General features: G+C 37.7%; 1 pseudogene; it reads right to left on the bottom strand.

The window, feature by feature from the left end:
- Positions 1-8,986: 8,986 nt before the first annotated feature.
- Positions 8,987-9,718, bottom strand: LOC147418109 (chitinase 1-like; annotated as a pseudogene).
- Positions 9,719-10,416: the final 698 nt, after the last annotated feature.

Raw genomic sequence — 10,416 nt, 5'->3', positions numbered from 1 at the left:
TGTCTTGCTTTACATGTGAAGCAGTGTAAGGTTTCCAGTTTATGAAACCTTTAAGGTTGTATAAAGCTTAATCAAACTAATATAATTATTGAAAAATCAATGTAGAATTGTCCGACCATGGCAAATATTGGTATTTTTGGAATCTTAAGCACAACAAACCCTGGGCTAGAAATTTTCAGAATTGGATTCCGATAAAAACTGGCATAGTTATGACCATTGGAAGTTTACACTGTGAATTGAGTAAAATAGGTAAAATTGAAGGGTTGCAGTAATCATTTAAGCATAGACTTTATTAAAGGCCTCCTAGATATTTACAAGATATTTACCAATTAAGCAAAAATAGGTCAAAATATAGCATATTTGATATTTTAAAAGCTAGCAGGTAATGGGAGGGTCATCAGTGACCTGCCAGGGACTCATTTAGCAGCAGGGGGCATTTTTTTGACCTGTAGGGGACTGCTTGAATTGCAAGCAACTGCCTTTTTCAGCCGGTGAGAGCTTATGAGTGCAAGAAAACTATAAATAGGACCCCTATCTTCACATTTTACACAGACTTGGAGCCTTGATACTCTCTCTCTCATCTAGAGAGAACACTACGTAGAAATCATTAGAGATTAATCTCTAATTGATTAACCTAAATGGTAATTAGCCTAATCCTTCTTAATTAGAAAGGTTAGATTAAGCTATTTTGTTAATAAATCAAAGATTAGGCCTATGTATACTCATAAAACCTCTCTTAATTAATTAATATCTCCTTATTATTCTAATTAAGCTTAGTAATATTAAGCTAATTAATTATCCTATCATATAAGGGATGAAATTAGCCAAATTAACCATGAATAAATGGTAAATATATTAATTAAGCTTAGATTAAGTTGAGGTAATTATCAGAGTTGCATTAGACAGTCATTAAGCTAGGAAAATTATCCTATAATTTTTTAAAGCAACTTTATTAATTAATTAGGTAGAATTACTCTATTTTTTGAGAAAATTAAATAGGGGAAATTAGTAAATTGATTTCAAATGCTGTGATATATTTATCAGTGGTTAACTAGGTGTTAAGGAACCTGTGATAATTAGGATAAGCTCAGATAATTAATCTAGCTACTTACTTTAGCAGAAATACTCTGTTTTTTGAGTAATTTAAATAGGGAAAATTAGTAAATTGATTTCAAATGTTGTGATATATTTATCAGTGGTTAATTGGGTGTTAAGAAACCTGTGATAATTAGTAAAAGATCAGATAATTAATCTAGCTAATTACTTTAGCAGAAATACTCTATTTTTTGAGCAATTTAAATAGGGGAAATTAGTAAATTAATATCAAATGCTCTGATATATTTATCAGTGGTTAATTAGGTGTTAAAGAACCTGTGATAATTAGAATAAGCTTAGATAGTTAATTTAGCTAATTACTTTAGCAGAAATACTCTGTTTTTAGAGAAAAGTAAATAGGGAAAATTAGTAAAATGATTTCAAATGCTATGAGATATTTATGAGTGGTTAATTAGATGTTAAGAGCCGTGATAATTAGAAGAATCTAAGATAATTAATCTAGTTGATTACTTTAGCAGAAATACTCTGTTTTTTGGACAATTTAAATAGGAGAAATTAGCAAATAGGTTCAAATTGAATTGAGTTATTTATTAGAGTTTAATTAGATGTTTGGAAATCCGTAATAATTATGTTAATCTCAGATAATTAGTTTAACTAATTATCTTAGTAGAATTACGTTGTTTTTAGGGGTAAGTTAAAGGGGGAAATTAGTAAATCACATGCTATAATTACATGATATTTATCAAAGCTGTATTATAGGCTAAAGAGGCCGTGATAATTATGCCAAGGTTAGAAAAGTAGTATAGATATTTATCTAAGTCAAATTATACTAAAGAGGGAAATTAGCAAATTATGTGCTATAATTACATGCTATTTATCAGAGCTATATTATAGGGTAAAGAGGCTGGGATAATTATGCCAAGGTTAAAAAAGTAGTATAGATATTTATCTAAGTCAAATTATACTATTTCTAGCTAAAAACTAAAGGGAGAAATTAGTAAATCATGCTATATGATTACATGCTATTTATCAAAACCTAGATTACATGATGAACAAGACGTGATAATTATGTCAAAGTTAGAAACTTAGTATAGATATTTATCTAAGTCAAAATATACTAATTTTGGTTGAAATTTCAAGGGGGAAATTGGTAAATCATGATATATGATTACATTCTATTTATCACAGTTAGCTCACATAATAAAGAGGCCGTGATAAATATTTCAAGGTTAGAAAAGTAGAAAAAATATTTATTTAAGTCAAATTATCGTAATTTTAGCTGAAAATTGAAGATGGAAATTATATAATTAAGTTGGAAAAGAATAAATAATTACCAGAGGTCAAATTATTATTATCTACTTGTGGTAATTATACCATAGTTAATTAGTGAGGTTAGTAGATTATAATTGACCAAAAGTCTTATTTTTAGCAAATGATTAATTAAAATAAATAGAGTTTGTGGTTAAAATTTTTAGAAAAATTATAGTAAGTGTAAACCTATGATATCAAGTTAAGGAAATGAAATCTTTAAGAGAAATTAAATACAATAAATATTAAGCCCAAAATAAGTAGATTATTAGCTTAAAAGTTGATGGGAAAATTAGGAAAAAGATATAGAAAATTATAAGAAAGTTAGGAGAGCTTAGAAAACCCTTACGGAAGTGGTGGAAAAAGTTATCATGCCTATATAGACAAATAAGAAATTACTAGGTCAAGAATTTATCAATTAAGACTATAAATTTAACCTTGGATGGGTTATGGTTGAATACAAAGGTTAAGTTTAAATTTTGAATTATTTATCTAATGATTAGACGACCTTTTTATAAGGATAAGAAGTTATGGCACCAAAAAGAACCCGAGCAAATCCTACATCTGATGATGAGGACGTAGCTCCAAAACGAACTAGAGCGTCGCACGACGACGAAGCCGTGCCTAGTAGTAGGCCTACGGAGGAGAGTCTTCAGGCGCCAGCGCAGTAGTAGATGGCCAATCAATCCCAGGTGAGTTTCGCATTATTCAATTAAGTTCTTTTAGTTTAAGTTCATTTTTAAGTTAGCATTGCATATGTAAAGTTAGGAAGGATAAACTGGCTGAAAACAGAAGGTAACTTCCAACGTGCATTGTTTATAAGGTAGGAAAGAATTGTTTGGGTTAAACTGGTTGAAATAGGAAAGATATGATTGATCATCCTTAAGACAGCTTGTCTCAAGACACCTCCGACTCCTTAGTATAAATTGATGATAATGATTGGCTTTCTAGCCACGGATAAGTCGGTTACCCCCATGAACGATGAGTTTCTACTCCGTGTCATGTCTTGATGTTTCTACATAAGTTAGGATACCGTTTTTCTTTATCCTAGGGGATCCGCCCGGTTGTATGGGCAACTGGTTTGGTGTATGGGTACCCGGAACCTTGGGTGGGGGTTTATCCACTCCAGATTTGAATAAAGAATGGGTGCCGTTTTTCACCCTTAGGTGGTCTTGAGACAAGAAGAGTATTGGTCATGGTTATTATGGACAATGTTTTGATTGACAGTACCCTGTCTTAAGTTTAAAGATGTCTGTTTTTTTAAAGAATGATTTCACATGCTGTCTTCAAGGAATTACTGTGATGGATCGTTAAAAGAAACCATTATTTTAAATGTTAAAACAATGTGATAATAAGATAAATGAATCTTGTGTGAGTGCGGGGTGGTAAGTGGGGATTGACTAAGGTTGTCAATCATGGATGGGTGGACCTGATTAGTCAGGTAACTATCCATCCCTGCGCACCAAAATGTTTAGAAAACTTATTCATTTGGAAGAGGAGTCCACCAGCGGGGCTGTGCCCTCACATCTGTTAGGGGGAAAAAAGCGTTGGTTGAAGATACCTTAGCCCAATTGTGGCAGTTATAGGGCCGAAATAATTTTTTTGACTTTTACTACGTTGTCCCGTGCTGCGAGACAGGACTAGGTCTTCTTCTAAGGCTATAGACCCAAGCCATTTTCAATGGTAAAGGTCTATTCCTTGGAATTTTTTTTTTATAGAGACTTTGATTTTTATCAGACCTAGAGACATGTCAAGGATCCCATCCCGATCTTGGTATAGGCGGGTTGGGGACATTACAAGCAGCACCATCAGACCAAACCCATAATCACTTGACATTATATCCTTGATGTTTCAGCCAGTCATTGTGTAATAGAAAACAATGCTGCACAAACAAAGTGTCATGTGTCTTGTCAGCCAAAATGTAGAAGTGGGTCGTCTTTTGAATGGCACCAAGCGCATCACATAAGTATGGAATTTGAAACAAATTTGTAACTTGAGTTGAATAAATGCATTGATTGAATCTCATTATGAACCTTAAGGAGTAATTCTTTGCAAAATCCACTACAGACACCACTACATCGTCATAAAAGTTATCCAAATACTCCCTGAACTACTAAGCTTTCCATTTGTACTTGTAGTTGTGTTTGATAAAGTTCCCCAATTTTCTTTGAATCAAGGAAATGAAACTCATCAGACTCATCTAGCAAACCACGAGGTCTTTTTGAACTTTTCTTGTATCTGTCTTGGGGGATTTTATTTTTGCGAGCTTTTAGTTTCGAGCTTTTACAATTGTCACTTATTTTTTTGAGCTTTTGAACCAGAAGATTACACCAATGATATCTTTAAATATCATTGTGACATGAGAGAAGTCTGTACTACATAGTGCAATTCTTCAATTACCAAACAATTATATGTGATATGAAAGCATGCCTATGAATAAGCAAAATGCAACTTAAAAAAAAACACTATTTGCATTTATTTTTAAGCTTGACATTAAATTTAAATCTTAAAATTTTTCAAAAGTCCCCTTAATATGGTGACCATTTTTTTAAAAAAAATCGGTACACCCTTTCCTGGGCTCCCGCATGGGATGTCCATCACAAAATACAAAAAACCGTCCACAATCATTTGAGAGTTTGAAGTCGTAGGGGAAGGAAGGTCAAGAACGAAGAGGAGGGAGAGAGAGCTCATATTGGAGGAAACGTTTCAAGAAAAATCTACTAGCTACGACATTTGGGAGTTTGACATGAAACATTTCTCTTGTTGTGGTTTATTGAAAGATGTATTTCATGAGCAACATGTTTTGGAGATGGCCATATGGTATGGTAAGGGGCCATTACAGATGGAGGGAAAAGGGGTTGATGCCTCCAAAGGAGCTAGTATTATATTCTCTAGTATTCAAGGGAGAGCAAAAGCAAAAACAATATTAAGATCTCTAGAAGTAGTATGTCCAAAGTTGGTGTACAAATTAGGGAGGAGACCGTGTGATGTAAGGTTTTAATTTTATAATATTACATGTTGTCTGCCATAAAAAATATTACACCAATCATGTTGAGGTGTCCTAAAGGCATAGGCAGCTATAGTCTTATATTTCTATGTGAATATGCATTGCAATATTCACAGCTTCTTGATGTAGTCACCTATGTGTCGCTGATAACATCTTGTTCTAGCATTCAACCACTTGAAAAAGGAGAGAAAATTATGATGATATCATGAAACAAGATATGTTGGGGAAGGGAACCGTGCTTGGCAATGCTTTAGTGAACATGTATGACAAATGTGGTGCTCTAGTCAAGACAACACGTCCTTGATGATCAGCTACTTGAGAGAGAGAGAGAGAGAGAGAGAGAGAGAGAGAGAGAGAGAGAGAGAGAGAGAGAGAGAGAGAGAGAGAGAGAGAGAGAAATGAAATGCAATGTTATACTAAATGTCTATGAGACCAATCTTAGTGGATCTAATCCAATGTCTGGGTACAAAAAAAAGGAAAGAAAGCTGAAAGACTAAAATTATGATTGAAAGCTTGTTCTAGCATTCAACCACTTGAAAAAGGAGAGAATAGTTGATGATATCATGAAACATGATTTGTTGTGGGAGGGAACCATGCTTGTCATTGCTTTAGTAGATTTGTATGCCAAAATCAGTGTTGTAGTGAAGACAACACAAGTCCTTGATGATCAGCTACCTGACACACACACACACACACACACACACAATTTTTTTTCAATTGAAATGTTTTATAAACGTCTTAAAAAGGTCAAAATGACGTATGAGACCAAACTGATACAATCTTAGTGGATCTAATCCAATGTTTGGGTACAAAAATAAAAATGAAATGAAAGACTAAAATTATCATCATTATCATCAATGCTTGAGAATTCCTCACATTGGGTGTTATCCTAGAAAGTATTGCATTGGTTGTTGAAGAGCTTTGTCAATGTCCACCTCTATAAATAGTCATATTGGGCCTCTCTCATGTCGTGCTAGAATATTCTTGGTCCTATGATGGAGCCTCCATCAATGTCATAGTCTACGAGGGCTTCTAGCTCTCCCAGGCTCAATGGATCTGTCAGCTAATATACCTCTAGTATAAGTTGGCTTTGAAGTCTGCTATGAAGAATGCTCATTTGGCTGCTAAGTCACTTCTCTAAATAAGTCGATTATCTCCCTCTATGAACGTCTCCCACTACATGATCTCGTAAAGGAACTCTCCCTGTGTCTGCATAGCTCTAGCAAAAACAACCAGAGGAATCAATGATCAGGTTGATATCTTTGGTCTTTGGAACTATATGATGCAACTAGCATATGTTGATCTTTGCTAGTACTCTCCTAAATCTATCAATCTCAATCTCTAGTTGATGGAATGATGTGTGCATTTGACCAATAACACATCGTATCCCATAGGATAAATGAGCGTCCGTATAGGCCGATCTAATCACATATCCATCCTCAATTAGTTGTAGAAGATGCTCTCTATAGAAAGTAGTTATTGTGTCCAACTCTTGTATCGGCTGTATCCATGTGCTCCTAGTATTATCTAGCTAAATCAAATCTTGACATATAGTCGAGTGACCTCTATCTATGAGAGAGATACGAAGGGTGCATGCAAGGAGCACTAAAATAGACACAATCTATCCATGTATTTGAAGCCATGTGATTGAAACCATGATGTCATATGCCCATACTAGCATGTCGTGTCTCCTTGTAGCTCTCATTGTCGGGATGACCTACGGGAAAGCTGAGCATATCTATCTCTAAAGAGTTCCCATAAAATATGCATCAAGGGTACTAATCTAGTAAGATCCTGAAGACCCCTCCTTGACAACCACCATTGCTCTATTGTTTTGGGCAAGACTCAATGATGATGGACTTCTCTACATATGCCACTTGGGCTGCTCCCTTAGCACATCTGAATCCTCATTCTTCTTGTATATAAAAGAGGAAAATTTTATGATCCCTATGTGAACCAAGACTTGTCACCAGAGCATAAAGCTGAGGCAGCCTCGACAATTGGAGAACCCTCTCTCAAACCCTTCTATCTGCAACTCTTCGCTTATATATTGAGGCTAGGTCCTACTCAGTCCCACCCTTTCATGCTCTACCACCCCTCCTCCCTTATACACAGTTGGCCGCTATCTCCTCATTGCTGTTGCTGGTGTCCCAGATCTCCCATAAAAGAAACTACCTACTTATGAGTAGTTGCCCCACCCACCATGTGCTCTTTTGCATGCTGTTGGCAGCACACCACGAGAGGGAAGGTAGCTAGCTTGGCTCAAATAATGTCATTCCATGGTGGTCCACTATGTTGCGTGAGTATGTGTGTGCAAGAGAGAGAGGTATAGAGAGAGAGACCTCCTTGATATTCAATAGCTCCCTATACCCGACCACCTAAAAGCACTATTGTCATCAACCCAATCCGCACTTGTACAACCTCACTCTTCACTTGCAAAGTAAATACCATCCATACAATACTTATGCCATACACAGCAACCAAAAGGATGAAGAGGACCCCAAAGCAGCTGCAATTTGAGATGATGCATGGGCATTCACATTGCATTGGCTTGGTCACCCTCTTGTCTCTCAATATCTGCAGTGTTCCATCTTGTGCTAGTGAAAATATAGCAATTCCTTTACCTTGATGATAGCCTATCCACTGCCTCTTCCTTTCCTCTCTTCTTCACGCCTGTTTGGAGCATGTATTGCAATGGCAGAAAGGTAGGATTTTCAATGAAAAAGATGACAAAGTCCGACTCAGATCTGACCATTTCCAACCTCATAAACTTGATGCAGAGCATTACAATGGGTGTACGTAAATGGGTGCAGGTGTAATCCCTTGCCGCATGGCGACTAACAAAAATAATCTAGTGGGTACTCACATCATCAACATGGATGGTGTTGGACAATATCAATGCAAGAAAATGGCTATGCTAAGCAAAAAAGAAGAAGGTGACAAGCGCCACCCCATCATCCGCGCGTGCGGATGATGGGAGGGCTTTAGCCCCTCACCTTTTTTTCCTAGAATTTTTCCCCTACGAGTCATTTTCGTGCATCAATTAGGTGGCCATATGTGTGGTGCCTATACGTGGCTCTCGCCCCATCGTATTCGGCCCTTGTCCGACCATGTTTTTCAAATTTCAAACTTTGCTGGACATCGTCAACACATTCAAACCATGTTAAGAAAAAAAAAAGGTGGGAGCTAGAGCCCCCCCATCATCCTTTCACGTGCGGATGATGGGAAGGCTTTGGCACCTCCCTTTTATTCAGACTTTTTTCTCTACGAGTTCTCTTTGTCGTTCTTGTGCATCCATATGGGTGATGCCTACACGTGGCTCTTGCCCCATGGTGTGCGGTGCTTGTCCAACCATGTTTCATGGAAAGGGAGAAGCACCTTCTTGTGTTGGCCCTAGAGTGCAAAGCTCACACATCATCCCCGCAGTGATTGCCATGTGTATGAAGCTATCCATAAAACTATTTTTGAAAAAAAAAAGGGGATGCAAAGCTCACCCATCATCCGCGCGCGCACGGATGATGGGTGAGGTTTGCACCCCCCCTTTTTTTTTTGAAAAAAAAGCTTTATGGATAGATTCATACACATGGAGATTAACCAGCTCTCCATCTCACCATCTCATTGACAATGATGAAGAGCACCGGTACTCGGATAAGGCGCAACGGTGTCCACTCTAATTAGACCTTTCTGCTTGAGGTGGGTGATGAGCTCACTGATGCAAGTGGTGAAGTCTTGAGGGGATCTACTATCGAAGATCTCGTAGTCGATGTCGAGGGCGTCAATGTGGTAGACGGAGATGATGAGCGAGAGAGAGGAGACATAATTTTTGATCTAGGTATCAAGGGATGTGGGCTGGAGGGGTGTGTGGCTTTGATGGTTGCAATGGCGGAGGGAGATAGGTGGGGCTGGCAAGTGGCCTTGAAGAGGCCATTGATGGTGCTGGCGTCGGTGAAAAATGCCAAAATGAAGAAGAACTCCAAGGTAGAGCAGGTGGAGGGAGCGATGGGGACATCTAATAGAGCTGCACCGTCACCAGCGATGTACTCCATGGATATTAGCTGCATCAATGTTCCCTAGCTTGCTGGCGCTAGCGCTGGCTCTGCAGCCGATGTTGCTAACACCCTTCTCACCATCCGCCCGCCTCTTGCACTTAGATAAAAAAATGTTTCATAAATTCATGCTCACGGATTACACCAACAAATTTGGTACCCCACAAACTACACGATGATATGCCTGTAGAATATGAGCCTCCTCACCTACTTCATTCTCTACAATCGCTCTTGATGATGATAGAACCCAGCTTGCTACCAGCCAATGCAAAACCATCCAACCACCCACAAATCGTGTCATCGTCTAGCCAGTTGTACGGAGGGAGGGGAGAGAGAGAGAGAGAGAGAGAGAGAGAGAGAGAGAGAGAGAGAGAGAGAGGGAGGCTGATAGAGCTCTGTGCTAAGCTACTTCCAAACTTTTGAGATCCAAGAGTGGATGGAGTGGTCTTGCACGGAAGCTAGTGTAGTGCGTAACAAGCATTACCTATCAGATGCATTGGTCAAATAGACACATACAATAGAGATCTCCATGTGCATTAATCTACCCATAAATCTTTGGCAATGCCTTGATTGTTCTTTACTCAAAGGAGAAGCTTAAGGTTCTATAAGTTCAACAACTATTAAGGTGGCCATCAAGCCAACACCTAGGTACACAACCCTAGGCATTGACTCAAAGGAGGTTTCCCGACGATCGTGGATAGTGCCATTATTGATACATTAACACATTGTCCGCATTCAACAAATCAAGTTGCGAGTGTTGGAGATGAAATTTTGGGGCTTGATGGTTTCAACACTGGTGTAACTCTATATAGCTATGTGTCACAACCAGCTTTATCAGTAAATGTATCATCATCTTCTCAACCTACTTTATCAAGGGATTTTTACATAGGCCAATCCTTGTATACATCTTCTTCTAACCCACCATTTCTAATTGGTGAGATAGCCAGTCAAGGAAAATCAGGGAGCATAAGATTGTCGCAAGAAAAATGGTTTGAAACA

The sequence above is a fragment of the Adiantum capillus-veneris genome, chromosome 30 (genome assembly GCF_014529385.1).
Source record: "Adiantum capillus-veneris isolate H3 chromosome 30, ASM1452938v2, whole genome shotgun sequence".
Taxonomy (NCBI): domain Eukaryota; kingdom Viridiplantae; phylum Streptophyta; class Polypodiopsida; order Polypodiales; family Pteridaceae; genus Adiantum; species Adiantum capillus-veneris.
This window is presented reverse-complemented; position numbering and strand designations above follow the sequence as displayed.